The sequence below is a fragment of the Canis lupus genome, chromosome 1 (assembly GCF_048164855.1).
Source record: "Canis lupus baileyi chromosome 1, mCanLup2.hap1, whole genome shotgun sequence".
In the NCBI taxonomy this organism is placed as follows: Eukaryota; Metazoa; Chordata; class Mammalia; order Carnivora; family Canidae; genus Canis; species Canis lupus.
This window is the reverse complement of record NC_132838.1, coordinates 71,912,272-71,930,516: the sequence shown is the minus strand read 5'-3', so window position 1 is coordinate 71,930,516 and position 18,245 is coordinate 71,912,272. Positions and strand designations below refer to the sequence as shown.

Here is an 18,245-nt window from a genome sequence, read left to right as displayed (position 1 = left end):
ATTAGTGAATGTATATGAATTATATTTTATGATTCTTCTAACTTTTGAAAGTTATGTAATCAGAGCAGATTTTCTGTAGAAACAGGTAGTTTTGTATGCTTAATTCATTGCTATTTCCCCAGCACCTAGAAATAATAGCTGGCTTAACTTATTTTTTTTTATTTTTATTTTTTTAGCTGGCTTAACTTATAGTAAGGCATCTTCTCAAGTAGAACTGGTCTTGAAATTGTAGGGAATACCTAAAGTAAAACTGTAAGTTCCGGATGACTCTTCCAGGGGGCATTGTTTCCAGTGGAATGTCCTGGGTGTTCTCAATCGGAACGTCCCCAAACCCTTCAGCCTCAGTACACAGCACTTGTATGTCAGCATACAAGGATCTTGTATGCTGACACCTCCCTTTGCTCTTGCCAAAGAATAGCTGATGCCCCAGGACAATCTAGCTTGCCATGACCTACTCTACAAATATTCATGAAAGGCAGTTTTAAGCCCCTCATAGTGTTACTAATACCAAGGAGTCCTCCATACAAGGGTCTACATTTTCAGATCACAAAGTGCTCAGGAACAACATACTGTGTGTAGTATTCTTGGAGAATTGATTCAACAGAGAACCAGAGAGATCCAAAAGCTCTCGTTGCTTGCTGACTGAGGGCAGCTTTCAGTTTTCAGTGTGTGTGAAATGAACACAGAATGGTACATCTGATGCTAGATTCTGGGGCTGGATCTTCATTCAGTGGATCATCTTCTGCCATGATTTAGCTGGACCAAAAACAGACTCAGAAGACTTTCATGAAGAGAGAAGTAGCTAGCATGCCCATTTTGCTTCTGCAGATGAACAGAAGGTTCTTCTGCAAGGTCACTATGGGAGACCTTGGGACAAAGGGGAGAGCCCCAGTTTCAGCTGAGCACTTGTAATATCCTTATTTGAAAAGAAAGATAATTTTGTCATTGGCTGTCTGTTCAGTGTACCTGCTTGTGGGACAAGGCATCTTTGATTCACTGGCATAGGTGGCGATGTCAAGCCCCTGTCACTGGCCGTCCAGATTAATCCTAATGGGCAGCTTTGTTCTGAAGCTTATTATTGTCATGTGCAATATATGCAAATGTATCTCCGTATCTCCCTCTCTGTCCGTTTCTCTCTTTTTTGTTTTAGCCCCTTGGAAGTATTTAAAAACCTAGACCTTTCCGCATGAGGGAGTATATTTTTGACTATGAAACACTCTAATTCTGTGTTGTCCAAACTGGTGGTCACTATCCATCTGTGATTATTTAAATTTGGATTAGTTAAAATAAAATATCCAGTGTCTCAGCAGTACTAGCCACATTTCAAGTGCTCAATAGCCACATGTGGCTAGTGGCTTACATTGGACAGTGTAGATTATAGAACATTTCCATCATCACAGAAAGTTCTATTGGAAGCACTCCTCTAGATTCTTGCTATTTTAAGTGTGGTTTGGGGCCAACAGTATCAGCTTCAACAGAAAGCTTGATGAGCAGTTCCAGCCCAGACCTATTGAATTTGTATTTAAGAGGATGCTCAGATGATTCATGTGCACATTGAAGTTTGAGAAGCATTGCTCCAGTTCACCTGGTTACACCCTGCTAAAGACTTGAAATTTGAGCTTTGAAATGGGAAAAATATTTACTTTTTCCTGGGCTCACTCCATGAGAAAATAGTGCTTATTTTGTTCCTATGACTACTTTTTCTTCATCTCCTCTAAAAGGTTTGATAACTATCCTAAGCTAACCCATCCTATCAGGGACGGTGGGCTAGTTAACCATTGTTAATCTCTTGGTTTTGACAAATGTATCATGGTGATGTAAGATGTTACTACTAGGGAAAGCTAAGTAAATCATATTTAGGGGCTATCTGTACTATCTTTGCAAATTTTCTACATGTCTAAAATTATTCCAAAGTGAAAAGTTTGTTAAAATAAAAAGTTAATCTAAAGTATTTATTTGCAGCAATTTTCATGTCTTTAAATTCAATCAAATACAAGCTATACTTTGAGGGACTATTTCATAACACTTGACCAACCTGAAGAATTTACCAGAGGGGTCCTTCGGGGTAATGCTTCCTGGGGGTGTCAGTTTGAGGTGGAAGATCTTAGGTCACAGGATTCTAATGGTAATCAGAGATTGCCAGAGCAGCCAAAGATCCCTCCAGGTTATGGGATTCCAAGGGTATATGTTTCCTCTATTTTTAGAATATTTTTGAAAAAATAATATAAGAGCCCAAATTTTGTTGACAGAATTGCCTCAGTTCTCCACTTGATGAATGCAAGATTTCAGTTGGAAGATAGAAGATTAAACAAGTATTCTTCTTGTTCTTTACATTCTATATTGTGATAAAATTTATATGATTTCTCTTAAGGCTTACATTTAATGAGATGTCCCATTTCCTGAAAGTCCTGCCAACTAGTTACTGCTTTTGAACTTGATGAGTCAACATACTTCCCCTTGTAAGTCCTCTTAATTGTATCCCAAACCTTTATTTGAGCTAAATTTCCTACCTTCAGTCTATTTCAAATGCAGAATTTAACTGCTAGTTTACCTTATTGCCTGTTGAGTATATGGCCAACCTTTAATTACTCAGAAACCTAAAATCCAGCACTGCTTCTTCTATCTCTTTGTTCATTCATGTTGGTTAGCACTTCTCACTCAGGAAGAACAAGGCATATTTTGTACTGTGGAGATGGAAAGGACCAACCACCCAAAATCTTAATTATAGTCTCTGGTCTATGGTATAAAAAAATACCAGAAGAAATAATAATGCAATTAGCATTATTGAATTTTAGTGATCATAACTTTTGAAGCTCATCAGAAAAAAAAAGTGTTATGCAAATTTACCTCTGTCTCTTCCTTATTTCCCTTCCCTAGCAAAAACATTGTAAATTGTTAAAAGTCTTCTGGTGACTGTCACATTTGGCACTAGTTTAATTGGTCTTGGCAAGTGATTTTAGTGACTCATAAGAAAATACTTTTAGTCTCTTTGCTAACAGATGCCTGTGCTAAAAGCAATGACAACAATGTCACATGGCTATAAAATTGCAGGAATTTGCTGCTGGTGGTCCAATAAAAATAAACTTGTATGAAAAGATAGTCAAGAGAAGATAAGATTTAAAATATACATTGTTATAAACATTTAGTCATAAAAGATCTGACCTTTCTTTATTTGTTTAACCACCATATGTTGAAATTGGGAATCTGCATGAGACATCTCAGGAATCACAAAAATTTGAATTTCTTGGTGTGAGATTCATCAAGCACGAAATATGATCATATTTCATTTGAAGCAGTGTTCTCATTTCTTGTTCAGAAGAAGTGTTTCTGACACCATATTAAGGTGATATCCTACTCATGTTTTGCTTTTCTAAAAAATTTCTTTTTGAAAAGGAATGTATTATATTCATAGGTTCTTAAAATTACTATCATTTCCCCATGCATCATCTGATTTGATGACCATTACAACTACATGAGGTACTCTCATTTGAAACATGACAATATTTATACAACAAATGTTTGAGAAGTGCCTGTTTGTCTGCCATGAACTCTGCTAAGTACTGGAGAAACAGCTCTGAATAAGTCCACGGCCTCAAGGAACTTACAGTCCAGAGGCAGATGAGGCAAGAAAAGGTTTGTACTTATCAAGAGCTGTGATAGGAAATGTCCTATATGCCATGCTAGTATCATAGACACAAGATTCATTGATGTGAGGCAGTCCCAGCCTCCTCTTTGTCCCAACCCAAGGAGAACTTTGGTCTTTGCCTATTCTTCTTTACCTCCACCCCACTACTCTCAGGAGGTTCTGTCTTTGCCAGCTTTGATTATGGATTTTTGTGCTTCATACTCAAAAGAATGAATAGAAAGAGACTAAAATGGTGTGAGGAAAGAGGGGACAATGAGTTTTTTTCTAGACTAGTTTCTTGGCTTGACCATTATAAAGAATTCTTGGAGGTAAAATAGAAAGGACACTTTATTTATTTATTTATTTATTTATTTATTTATTTATTTATTTATTTTGCTTGTTTCTTTCCTTTTTTTTTTTATTGGAGTTCTATTTGCCAACATATAGCATAACACTCAGTGCTCATCCCATCAAGTGCCCCTCAGTGCTCGTCACCCAGTCACCCCATCCCCCCACCCAACTTCCTTTCCACTACCTCTTGTCCGTTTCCCAGAGTTAGGAGTCTCTCATGTTCTGTCACCCTCTCTGATACTTTCCACTCATTTTCTCTTGAAAGGACACTTTAAAAAGAAGCTTAGAGGTTAAGCCATTATACATAAAGTCAGATTAAGCAAGTTATAAGGGTCAACTTATCTCTAGTCAAAAAGTATGCTCATGACCAATTCCCTCGGACCTGGGGTCCAAGTTTATACCCTTAATCCCAGAGACGGCAGGGTTGGGTTCTTTTCTCCGCATCCAAGTTCTTGGCTAGTCTGTGTCCCAGACAGGCAATCATGGGAAATAATGGTGCATTTCTCAAAGTTCGGAACATTCAGTTTGATCCAACACCATAGGTGGGCATCTACATATCTAAATCTCTCCAAACTAATGTACTGATTCAACATAGTCCCTATTAGAATCCTTATTGGTTTCTTTGTAGAAATTGAGCAGCAGCTCCTAAAATTTATGTGGAAATGAAAGGGGAACAGAATAGCCAAAACAACTGAAAAAAGAAAACAGGGAACAGGGGAGCCCTGGTGGCTCAGCGGTTTAGCGCCACCTTCAGCCAGGGTATGATCCTGGAGACCTGGGATGGAGTCCCACATCAGGCTCCCTGCATGGAGCCTGCTTCTCCCTCTGCCTGTGTCTCTGCCTCTCTCTCCTTCTGTGTCTCTCATGAATAAATAAATAAAATCTTAAAAAAAAAAACAGTGGAGCATGCACACATCCTGATTTAAACAATTATTAGAAAGTTATAATAACCAAGACAGTGTAGAACTGGCACAAGGATAGACACAGACATGAATAGAATAGAATTGAGAGTCTGGAAGTAATCCCATACAACTATGGCTAATTGATTTCAACAAAAACGTCAAGGCAGTTCAAAAAAGGAAAGAATAGTCTCTTCAACAAATGGTGATAGGACAACTGGATAGCCACATGCAAGAGAATGAAGTTGGACCCTTCCCTCATACCATAAATAACATTAATTCAAAATGGATGAAAAACCTAAATAGAAGAGCCCACACTGTAAAACTCTTAGAAGAAAACAGAAATAAATAATCTTTGTGAACTTGGATTTGACAATAAATTTTTAGATATGACAAAAAAGCCTAAGCAAAGGAATTAAAATTTTGAAAATTTTTTCTCAAAGGACACCATCAAGAAAGTAAAAGTACAACCCACAGAATGGGAGAAAATATTTGCAAATCCTACATTGGATAAGGGACTTGTATCTAGAATATAGAAAGAACAGTTAGTTACAAGTTAGTAATAAAAGACAATAACTCTTATAAGTGGGCAAGATATCTGGATACTTTTCCAAAGAAGATATCACAAATGGCCAATAAACTAGGTTAGCTAAAATCATGAAGTCAGGTAATAACACGTGTTGGAGAGGATGTGGAGAAATTGGAAACTCCATACACCGCCAGTGTGGATTTAAAACAGGGTATCCATTTTGGGAAACAGTTTGACAGTTCCTCAAAAAATTAAACAGAGTTACTTGACCCAGCAAATCCACTCCTTGTTATGTACCTGGGAAAAATGAAAATATGCCCATGCTAAAACTTTTACATGTATGTTCATAGCACAATTATTCACAATAGCCAAGAGTGGAAACAACCCAAGTGTCTATCAACTGATGACTATATAAATAAAATATGGTTTATCTATACAGTGGACTATTATTTGGCAACAAGAAGAAACTACAGGTGCATGGTACAACTTGGAGGAAGCTTGAAAATAATATATTAAGGGAAAGAAGCCAATCACAAAGGACAACATATTATATAATTCTGTTTATATGAAATGTCCAGAACTAGAAATCTATAGACAGAGGGTCAATTAATGGTTGATTATCTATGGCTGGGAGAAATGGAGGGGGGGATTGGCAAGTGATAGATAAAGGAGTTTCTTTTTGAGACGATGAAAATGTTCCAAAATCAATTAGACAAAGATGCACAACTCTGGGAATAACAAAAAAAATCAATTGAATCGTACATTTTAAATTGGTGAAATGTGTGGCATTATGAATTATATTTCATAAAGCTTTTACAAAATTCATATCATTTTGGGGGCACCTGGGTGGCTCAGTGGTTGGGCGTCTGCCTTTAGCTCAGGTCATAATCCCGGGGTCCTGGGATGGAGTCCCATGTCAGGCTCCCTGCATGGAGCCTGCTTCTCCCTCTGCCTGTGTCTCTGCCTCTTTCTCTGCATCTCTCATGAATAAATAAATAAAATAAAATCATATCATTTTATACTTTACTTAGATGAATATACTAATTCAAATTGTAAACATTTTTAATAGCTTTGAGAAAACCAGACCATGACTGATATCCTCCAGAAAGTTGCATCCAACATACCTACCCAATGGTGTATGAGGATCCCTTCCCCTAGACTGTAGGCACCAGGATGGACGTGGGTTATTTTATGGCTGGCATCAGTTCTGAGTGGTTGGTGTCTGTGCTATCCTGGTTGTTAAAATAGTTTCCCTTTCCTTCCTACTTGTTCCCACACCCTGGCCCACTTTGAGAATCACCAAATTTTGCATATATTTGCAAAGTTGATATATTGAAAGTGATTAGGTTGGATTCCTTTAATTATGAGGCTGAGTCTGATTTCTTTTTTTAAGCATTGAAATTTTCTTTTGTATCAAAGTCCTCTACACATGGTTTAAATATTTCATTGGATCATAAGAATTTAAAATGAAAAGATTAGTCTCTAGCCCCATCTCAGTCCTGATCCCCAGAGGTGACCATGTTACTCTTGTAACATTTTCTGATTTTAGTCTTTGGTATGACTCTCAATCTCTTTACATTTACTCATGACCTTTAAATAATATACACAAACCCTGATTTCTCTATTTTTCCCTGTAAGCAGCTAACTCTTGAGTTCTAGCCACTGAACCTAAGGATTTAACTCATCTCACCCATCTTGGGTAAACTCATGGCAATTTTTTTTCCCTGTTGGTTGCTTTTGTAACTGAATAATATTCTTATACATTTCTTTGGTTTTTTGTCAGTGACATAAGAATATCAAGCTCGTAGTCTTTCCCTTTTCTGTCATATCCTCCTTTCTACTTCCCACGTTCTGTGGTCTGTACTTGAAAATTCCACATTGCCAAGCCTAATGTTATTTATTATTTAGAGTCTGCTCTGAAATAGCAAATTTATGGGGCTGTGCCAATACTTTGATTCTAAAAGCTGAAACTCAGTAAAGTGCTTATGTTATTATGACCATGTAAATACTGTTCACTGAAGATCCAAGTAATGCTTTATGTTTATATTTCCCTTTCTTGTTCCTCCTGGAGCTTCTAACTGCTTATTTATTCTTCCATTGCATCTGGCTTTCTTGCATCTTTAATTATTCCCCCCATTCTCAAAGAATACTATCAAATGTATGAAATCTTCTTTTTCAAGATACGTCCTTCCTGGACACCTAGCTCCCCCGCACTGATTGTTCTCCTAGGTTTGCTGTACAGCTGCCTTCTGGAACTTGTCACTCTCCTGGGTGAATGTTTGCTATGTCTCATTCAGTTTGCTATGTCTCAGAATCCAATATTGCTCATCCCGAGAAAAGCCATATGAGAGCTAAACTCAGTCTGCAAATACCTTTATTATTTAGTCACATTTTATTTATAATTAGACTGAAATAGGATTTCCAGATGATAATACAATATTTTTGATGTAAGTAATAGAAAGCTTGATTTTAAAAAGGTGGAGTAGGAGGTTCTGGTGTAAATAACCAAAAAGTCCAAAGTTAAATTATTTTCAGGTATGGTTTGATCCAGAGGTTCATTGCATCTATGGCCTTTTTTTTTCCTAATTGATTCATTTGTATTGTGATCAGGGAGTGTGATCTGCATTTTTAAAAATACTTTTTTACATTTATTGAGATATATGTGCCTAATATGTGGTTAATTTTATAAATATTCCTTGGATTTCAAAAAATATATTCTTCTATATTATAAAGAAGTGTTTTTGACTACAAATATTAATTTTATATTATATTTTAAAAACCCAGCTTTTTTTTCTTACCCTCTTTTTTTTTATTACTATTTATCTGGTATGCCTTTGTCCCTGTTGTTGCTCTATTTGTCCAGCTCACTGTTTTGTTTTTTTTTTAAGATTTTATTTATTTATTCATGAGAGACACAGAGAGAGAGGGGGGAGTGGAGAGAGAGAGGCAGAGACATAGGCAGAGGGAGAAGCAGGCTCCATGCAGGAAACCTGATGTGGGACTCGATTCCGGGACCCCAGGAGCACACCCTGGGCAGAAGGCAGCGCTAGACCACTGGGCCACCGGGGCTGCCCCTGTTCAGCCCACAGGTTGTCCTGTAGTAGTTGTGATAGAAACCATTTTAAGCTCAAAGTATCACTTTAACCTTTTATGGTATAAAATCTTTGTATGCCTAGAACTAGAAGAGTCTGGTGCATAGCTGCTCAAAAATAATTGCTAAAAGGCTTAATGAATAAAATGGAACCGCACACCTAATCAAAACAGTTCAATTCCACTCAACTCATTGGTATCTCCAACTATTTCTGCAATCTTCCATTTGTCATATTTTTTATTTCTGTTTGCTATTTGAGATCAATATCAAATTTTCAGTAGGAATCTCTCAGGAACGGAAATATATCATTGACCACATCATTTGCCTGCTTTTCTATCCACCCAAATTCTGACTATTCATTTACTAAGAGCACAGAAAACCTGTGGAAGAATGGTTTCTATCCACCACTAAATTAAAGGAAATTATGGAGCGCTAGTAATCTCAAACTCCCAGAAATGTCCTAAAGATAATCACCTAGGGGAACCCAGCTGGGCTCACAAGCCGGCTGGGATGGAGTAAAGGGGCGTCAGTGGTCTGCTGTTCTTAGAAACACCCAAGGGCCTGGCCTTGTGGGGATTTGCCTGGCCTGATCTATGGAGCAGATCTAGCCTCGCCCAGAAAAGTTTCTTTTTCCTAAAATGAGACTTCTTTATTCAGACTTACATCAGCAATTTTGCTCTTTTTAAGGACACAGTCCCCTTCAATCTCTGCCAACCCCAGTGACTTAGGCATAATTTGAATCTGTCATATGGTGCTGATATACAGAAGGTTTGGTCTGGCTGCTAATACTGGCAAAAGGAGTTGAGTTTTTCCCAGTAGGATGAACATTCTGCACTTAATGAAAGCAAGATTCTAAAACTGGCTTCTCTTCTACAACATCTAGGTCTCATAAAATTACACATGACTCAGGGACCACTTAGATGATATGCAGGGGGGAGTTATTTTATCCAAAGAAATCTCCTTGGTGAATCCTGTTGAGGCCCAGGCCAAACAGCTTCACATAAATCTTATCTGAGAGAGACCAGATAGCTGTTGCCTTCAGCGTGACTTAATCAGAAAGATCTGATGGGGTACTGACGATTTTTAGATGGCCATATCATGGAACTCTCTCCACAGTCTGCTAAACAGCAGATGCTACTCACCTGATAGCTCATTTTTTATTATTCCAGAGTGAGAAAAACATTGTTAAGGACTTCATTTGAAGCATCCCTTTAAGATAAGCACCTCCCCACTTGAATTTGAAATGAATCAAGGCAGCTGGACCTATTCATTTGTTGTCATCGATGCTTTTCATTTTTTTTCTTCCTAACTTAAGCAAAATTAGACAGCTTTCTCCCTCTAAATTGTAGGTGATATTAAAAGTTAGAATAGATTGAAAAAGTAAACTTTAAAAAAAATTCCACTTCTAGGAATTTAATCTACTAATACACTCTTCTTTTTTTTTTTATAAGCCAAGCTATAAAAGGATCTTCAGTCAGCATTTTTTAAATCAGAAAAACCTGGAAACTACTTAAATGCCAATTAACAAAGAGTTACTGAAATATATTGCAGAATAAATTGGATATATATACAGCATCCAACAGAATTGTGCTAACATGGAAAGTTCTTCAAGACATCTTATTACGTGAAAACAAGCCAGATGAAGCACTCTAGATATTGATCACATGATCCTCCTATAAACCTTTTAAAGTATGTGCGTCTGTGATGTTTATGTATATGTATGTAAGATGCATATTTTGATGTGTGAGAAAAAATTTTTTCTGAAAGAACTATAAGAAATTACTAATAACTTTGGATGAGATGAAGTAGAATATTACCTTCATTGTGTAACTTCCTATACAGCTTGAATTTTTCATTAATTACATGAATTAATTTTTAAAAATATGTTATCTGAGATTATCTGTGTGGTAGGGTTACAGAACATCAGTACATTCTTTATAATTTTATGCATTAAAGAAACACTTTCAAATGTTATTTTTCAGAGCCACATTCATGGGAATATAGTATTGACAACAACAAGTAAGGTGGTTACATTTCAAAGCTTAGTTTTTCTTTAAAATAACTTATAAAAATTAAATTAAATTAAATAACTTATAAATGATAAACCCAAGAACTTCAAATCTAATAGAAATGATCTTGTACAAGAAAACTTTTAATCTGGCATGTGAGATAGGCTCTGGAATCTAGTTGGATCTGGGTGAAGAAAGTTGTTTCAAAGTGTAATAAACTAGATTTAGGACTTTTTAAGAGAATATTAGAAATAAATTTTTGAAAAATATTAATGCGTGGTGATTTCCGGAAAAAATACAGAAAATAAATGTGCATAAACTTGACAAAATGCATTTTCTGGTGTGTTCTATGGTTGCACACATATTTTTAGAAATGCTTGTTAAGTGTAAAGATTTTCTCAAAGACATCATAATCCACCACATTTTTAAATAAATAACAGCTGACGAGGACACCAGGTACTGGCTGTTTTCTTTTCAAGAAGTAGTTGGTTGTGTCATTCTGCATTTCCTTCTCTCTACCTGATCATTTTAATTCTGTGCTTAAAATCACTTAACTCCAGCCCTGAACATTCAGCTACTACACAGTGACCCTCTGTTCTCCATAACCTCATGCAGGATGACAGAGAATGCATGGGTCCCCTACTCCCCTTGGGCTTGTTGACCCCCCCTTGGGCTTGTTGATTAACTGATTGATTATAAAGCAGGATGTAAGCTTATTCTGGTGTATATCAGTTCCATAAAATTGACGATCACCTCAAAAGTGATTCTAGTCTACATTCAACAGGACCTGTGAAGTAATTTTTACTCAGCTTGAGGTTTTCCTCTGATTAAAAATAGACTTTCCTATATTCCTTAAAGTTGAATTTCAAAGAAAAGTTGCTGTGATTCTCAGTAAATAAGAAGTGAGTCAGATCTGCTTTTGTGATGGATGAAGACCTTTAGCGCCAGATGGTGAGAGAGGAAGAAGGGGGATGGGCTGTGGACAGGGACCCTGGGCTTCCATGAAGCCAAGCATGCTGTAGCTTTTCTCAGAGTTCCAGGAGTATTAAGAACATTCTCTTCTTAGCAGACGATGTTTCAGATGGGTGCCAAGGCCCGCCATGTTTATTCAGACTGCTTTATGTGAGTGGTCAAATTTAGGACAGAATTCCATATTATTTCCAGGGAGAATATTTTAACATTTTTTTGGGTAGGAATTGACTTGCTACAAATGCATTTCAATTAAACAGACCAAATATTTGCTGACAAAATACCTATTCAGTCATAGATGAGTCCCCTCCACATTGGGCCTCCACCCACTCATGGTCATTTCACTGGATGTTCTTTCCGTTGCTTCAGTGGCAACTTGTTACATTTTATGAATTTTCTGAAAAAGGTGTTCCTATAAACTGGGTTCTTGGAGGTCTCCTTGGAAGGTTGCTCCTGAATTGAATCCCTCTGCTCCAGGCCAGCTGAGTGTTCAGTCTTGTCCACACACGTTTGAAGAACCATTCCAGAGGCCTTAACTCTCTGCTGTCCGCATTGGTCCTGGTAAAACTTAACAGTACTTCCATTTGAACCGACTCTTGCTCCACTTCTATTTCCATCTGCTACAAGATGTTGTGGATCTACATCTGAAGTGGGACTTTGTTTGGCCTGATTGAGCTTCTTTAAAAGCCCTGAAAGTTCCTGTGTTTATTGTCTTTTGACTTTGAGGTCTCCAGGCTTGCTTACCTCCCATGACCTTGTGTCCCTGTGTCTTCTTGGATGTAAACAGTTTCACAGCAGCAAAACTGCAGCTCTCAGTGACCTCAGAGTGGCAGCAGGGAAGTGAGTAATGGTTTTCAGAGAGAAATCTCTTCCTGAATACATTTTGTTCCACATCTCCTGGCCCCTAAAGGGCTGTCGATAGCAACAGTCACACATGTCCTTTCCTCTCCACATGACCTTATTTTTAGATGAGTATCTTCAAAAGAGCAAATTGAAAGATATTTGCATTCATCTCTCAATTATCTTTCATTTCTTGTTCTCATCAAAACTAAAGACTCCCATTTTCCCACATCTTTGGAGGTACATCTCCAAATTTAGTCTTCTTTCAGGAGAAAATATCTACCTTCTTCCTCAACCAGCCTTTGACCTAGATCTCTCTGTTCTCCCAAATGCCAACATCCCCATCCCATATCCTTAGGAAAGAAGTACAAGCTGGTTTCTGCCCCCAAACAGCACTGCATGGAGAGAAAGGGTCGGCAGATTTCCACCCTTTGCCAACCTGCCCTCTGACACCTACCCCATAGCTGCATGGCAGACTGTATCTGAGCAGAGACCCAGCATAGATTCCAGAAGGGAAAAAAGCAAGGCTCAGGGTCAGGGTGAGACCCAGAAAACACCAACTCCCTTGGCATAATGGCCCCTTTACAGGGAGATGCCTTTACACCTTTACACAGTCTGAACGTGGCTTCCTGGGGTGCCCCTTTGTCCAGAAACAAACCTGGGTCAAGGGGAGAAGTCCAGAACAAAGCAAGTAATGTTTCTCTGCTGTTCCATTTACAGATTTGTTTTCCTAGTGCCGGGGGCCAGGCATTGCTTGTTAATACTTGAAGACCAGGATTTGCAAACTTGATGCCTACAGATCCAATGACAGTCCTGTTTTGCTAGTACCGCTTTTTGTTTATTTATTATTTTTAAATTTTTATTTATGTATTTATTTTAAATGTGGAACATTTCACAGATTTGCATGTCATCCTTGTGCAGGGGCCATGCCAATCTCTGTGTCATTACAATTTTAGTATATGTGCTGCTGAAGCGAGCTTACTAGTACCACTTTTTAAAAAAAATCATTGTTTTTTTTATATATTCCCCAAATGAATGAGACCATAAAAGATAGTGAAAGGGAATAAAGGGGAATGGAGAGAAAATGAGTGAAAATATCAGTGAGGGTGACAAAACATGAGAGACACCTAACTCTGGGAAACAAACAAGGGGTAGTGGAAAAGGAGGTGGGCAGAGGGTTGGGGTGACTGGGTGATGGGCACTGAGGGGTCACTTGGCGGGATGAGCACTGGGTGTTATGCTATATGTTGGCAAATTGAACTCCAATAAAAAAAAAAAATCATTGGAATCTGAACTCCTTCCCTAGTTTCCCTTAGCCCAGCTGCTCCCTGCCCCACAGCCTAAGCATTAGGAGTTTCCAACCTCTGAGACTCAGCAAGCACACACTGAGGATCCCCTGAACTCTCAGCTTTGTGTTAGGCATGTGGAGATGACTTGGACAGGTGAGGCAAAGGTGGCAAGTTCCTCCCTAGTGAAGTTTTCTGGGACTTGGGAATCTCCAGAAGAAAAAGCATGAGATACATAAAGCGGCCAAGTGAATGCAGTTTAGACAAAGGGATCAATGTTGGCAAACACAGCTGGGGGAGACATCTTTGTCTTGTGGACGAAGAAGAGATTTATTGAAGTGTGGGGAGGGTTCCTGAGGAGAGAAGAACAATCAGAAAATCCTGAGCCAACATGTAAATCTGTGGGCAGGAGGAGGAGAGTCTTGCCCCACTTGCGGGTATTGGGGAAGAAGCAGTGGGAAGTTGGGTCTAACTCTGAAGATTACTATCATGTTGATGGTCAGTCACTTTTATTCTCCGTCTCCTTTAATGCTCTTGTAGTCGATATTTGGATGGAGTGATTTTTGTCTCATGGCAACTGACCAAGTGGCCAAGTAGAACTGCTGGGACCAGGTCTTCCAAGGCCACATGAACCAAAATAGGACTTTATATTCACTTTTCTGTGAGCATCTCCCATTAGAATCCTCTTGATTTTCACATCTCAGAGTGAAACGCAGGAGTCTTCCACAGCCGTGCCATGGATCATCAGGTAAATGAAAGACTTCGTTCTAGAGCCTGAGCCATATTTACTGAGCCTGCCTGAGACCAAGTCTAGTAGCAGAGACCGTGTAAGTGTCAACTATCTAGAATAGTCAAGTTAGATTTACTTTGTTATTTTGTAGAGCCTGCACTGAATTTCTAAAACAGGGTAGTTTGTTTTTATAATCAATCATTGCACTAAACCAATGTGTTGATAATCTCATTTGTTTCAGTTATTACTTTGCAGGTTAACTGTTGGAACAGTTAACTAGCAGTAATATGAAGCATCATTCAGTTCCTCAGCCCCTAGATTACTATTCACAATTATGACATTCTTTTGAAGAATATTAGTAGCTTCTAGAGTTATAGGTCTACGTCCCTTCCCCAAGACAACCTCACCACCAAGACATATGTTTAAATGAAAACAAAACTCAGATCACATTCTGCCAGCTACACTCAAACATGTACTTGCAGGTAAGCACAGAAAATCATTCAACCTCTGCCCCATTCTCTTGCCTTTTTAGAAATGCGGACAAGCCCATTGCAGGAAATATTCAGTGTAATGTGGTCATGATGAAATTTTGACATCAGGATCAGGTGACAGAGGTGACAGAGCCGGTCTGCCCTCCATTAGTTGGGGACTACAGGGCAGAATTCTATCCCTAGGGCATCATTCCAGGAGATATTGGACTGCTGGGACTGTCAGGTCAAAGAAGGATGTGCCAGTGGAAATCTTCTTACCAACCACGTGCTGTCACACCACTCTTTTTCTCTGGAGCAGACTTACTTTTAACATTCCTTGTGGTAATGAATGCACCCTCTCAGGCAGATAGAGATAGGGTTATTTGAAGCCCTCCCTTTTGTTTCTTCTGGAGCCTAAACTCCTGATAAGAGTTCTTTATATGTTAACTAACAATTGTTGACTGATCACCTGAAAGCGCAGATGAAAATAAAGTATAATCATAGATATCATCTGGTTTGCCTGTATTTTAAGGTCCCTTCCCTTTAATCCCCAACAGCTGTCCTAAAGCCACTTCCAGTAAAAATATAACCTAAGCCAAAGAGCATACTTGCTACATACATGCAGCTTCCATGCAAATCCTCCAGCACCTCCCAACCTCTCTGTAGTTCTAATGAGATCACCACCATTGAATTACTCCTCTAGAGACATACAAGAGCCACTCCTCCTGGAACCCAAATCTGAATGATTGATTTCACAGAGTCTCAGAGAGTAGATGTTGCAATGCATTGCTCGGATGCCCCTTTAGGAATGAAAGACTTGTTCCCTGAGCTGCTGAGAGTTCTTGCATCCTTGCAGAATGTAGAGCATATTCATACCAGAAAAGGAGCTATAAGTATCCCCAAATGGTACCAAACAGGACTGGGTCCTCTGGGCTCCACACCATCTGTACTGTCTATTCTGGGGATGTCTGCATTCTGCTTCAGGACACTCTCTCTATGTTTAGATCATTTATTCCACTGTTCAAAAGACGATCTTAAGGTACCATGTCTTAAATTCCATTTTTATTTGTATTGGAGTTACATAGGCACTTGGTTAAAAGAATAAAATAATTCTACAAAGTTTATTTGACAGAGGCTGCTGGTTGAGCCCTGACATTAGTTCCTGCCTTCTTTCATAATAGGATTTCTGTGTTTTAGCAGAGCACCTGGCCAACAGCTGGTTACTGCACTTCCCGGGCTCCCTTGTAGCTTGGTAAGGCCATGTGCCCACAGTCTGGCCAATGGGTCTGTACTACTTCCAAGGCATGTTCCCATCAAGGTATGCACATGTGCTTCCCTGACCCACTGCCCCCTCCCACTGGCTGGCATGACAAGAACTAGAATGGCTACTGTGGTCCCAGAGATGGAAGCCACATTTGGGGGTCATAAAGCCAACCCTTCAACCCAAATTGCTTCTCTCTGGACCATTTCAAACCAGAGAGCAAGAAATACCTACTTCATTTGAGGGTTTGTATTTTGAAGTTTTTGTTTTTTATTTTTTATTTTTAAAAAGATTTTATTTATTTATTCATGAGAGACACAGAGCAAGAGAAAGGTAGAGACACAGGCAGAGGGAGAAGCAGGCTCCATGCAGGGAGCCCAACGCGGGACTCAATCCTGGATCTTCAGGATCATAACCTGGGCCGAAGGCGGCGCTAAACCACTGAGCCACCCAGGCTGCCATGTTTTGTTTTTTATTAAAGCAAGCATAGCCTGTATTTTCATCCATATAGGTTGGGTGTTTGTTTTTTTGGTTTTTTTAAATCCTGTTTTCTTTTTCCCACAAACAACCATAATATGTGAATAACATACTTCTGATATTTCATATTTAGACATTCCCTATTGAGTTTCCAATTTGGAATATGAATATTCCACTCTCTATCTCCTTTTCGCCCACCCTCACCATCTCACTGCATACTTGCTACCCATGCCCCTCATCCTCCAAAGTAGTTATGTGGTAATTTTAAATAGATAAATATTTATTGTTTATATAATTATGACAATGCAAATGGTATATAAAACTGATATCTGCAGTGTACCATGGAAGCTTTTCCTTTCTTAAATAATACTTTGTCCCAGAGATAATATTGAGCTAGTTATTTTTTCATTTTCTTAGCTTCCCGCTGACTTATCATTAATTCAAACCTAAACACTCCCTTAGTTGTATGATCTCCTCTGAATATGTTTGAATGCACTTGGGATGCAATTAGTTTTATGAAAAAATATCCCCAGAGTTTTCTGACTGGCTCCATCTGGACTAGCTGTTCACTAAGCCTGATGTGTGTTCCATCAGCCATCTTAAATTGGACCTCAGTACCGGTTCTACAACTTTGGATTGCTCTGCCTGCCTTAATCCTTCCTATGGGCTACAAGGGCTGCTCTGGCCATGTGACAGAGCATGTTTCCCTCAGGCTAACCTCTGAGGGCTCCATAAGCAAGTATTCTCCTTGATAGAGGCTTTATTCTGAGAGTATTAGCCACCTTCTGTACAAGGAAGACATTGCAAATCTCTGAGCTAGATCAGCGCCTTCCTTTTTGGAGTTGAGACTTAAAACTTCCTGCATTAGGCAGAAAAAATGGACAACAATTAACAACCTCCTAAAAAACCCTCTGACTTAAGGTATTACTGTTTAATTATTTCAAATTCATATTGTTCTGGCCACAACAAGTGGCCAAGTATTGCACAGGGATACTTGACAACATTCCCAGATATTTTGGGTATGGTACTAATGTATAAATTTTTGGTCTTTGTCCAAGTTCAGGTTTAGGTATAACTTTTACTAAGAATGCCTGAAATCTAAACAACCAAGTTTAGAACTTCAGTGAAACCCTTCCCCATGTTCTTTTACTGCCAACATTGCCAGTCATCCCCCCACCCCCGGCCCCCCAGCCCCTGCCAGCGAATTCTGGGAGGTCAACTCACCTTGGCATATTTTATTACAAGATTAAACTATTCATTGCAGGAGGTTATCTGCTCAAAAAAGGGTGGAAATGGTCAGTCTCATTTTCCCTTCAGTTATTTTCCCTAAATTTCAGAACAATTTTGGATGGTTGAAAACCAATGTGGTCTGATGAAAGCTTATCACCTGAGAACAGCCAAGGAGACCAGAGTGAAGATGACTGTTTCTCGCTGGGGCTGATGTGAAGCTAAACCTCATCAATGGAGCTCTCTAAAACGCACACACAAACTCATACACACACACCCTAACAGCAACACAAACTGAATGTTTGATCATTTCAATCTGGCTATTGATAAAAATTTTGAAAAAATTTAATGGAAGGAAATTGGTAAGAGTTGAATTCCAGGTGAATTTATGAAGGCGTTTCTAAGCAGAATGTCTTTGCAATGTGTGCTTTTTTATGTGCAATCATCACCATGTACTTCTGAACATCTTCCACAGAACCCA

General features: G+C 38.8%; 1 pseudogene; it reads right to left on the bottom strand.

Moving 5' to 3' along the window:
- Positions 1-13,189: 13,189 nt before the first annotated feature.
- Positions 13,190-13,289, bottom strand: LOC140608803 (U6 spliceosomal RNA; annotated as a pseudogene).
- Positions 13,290-18,245: the final 4,956 nt, after the last annotated feature.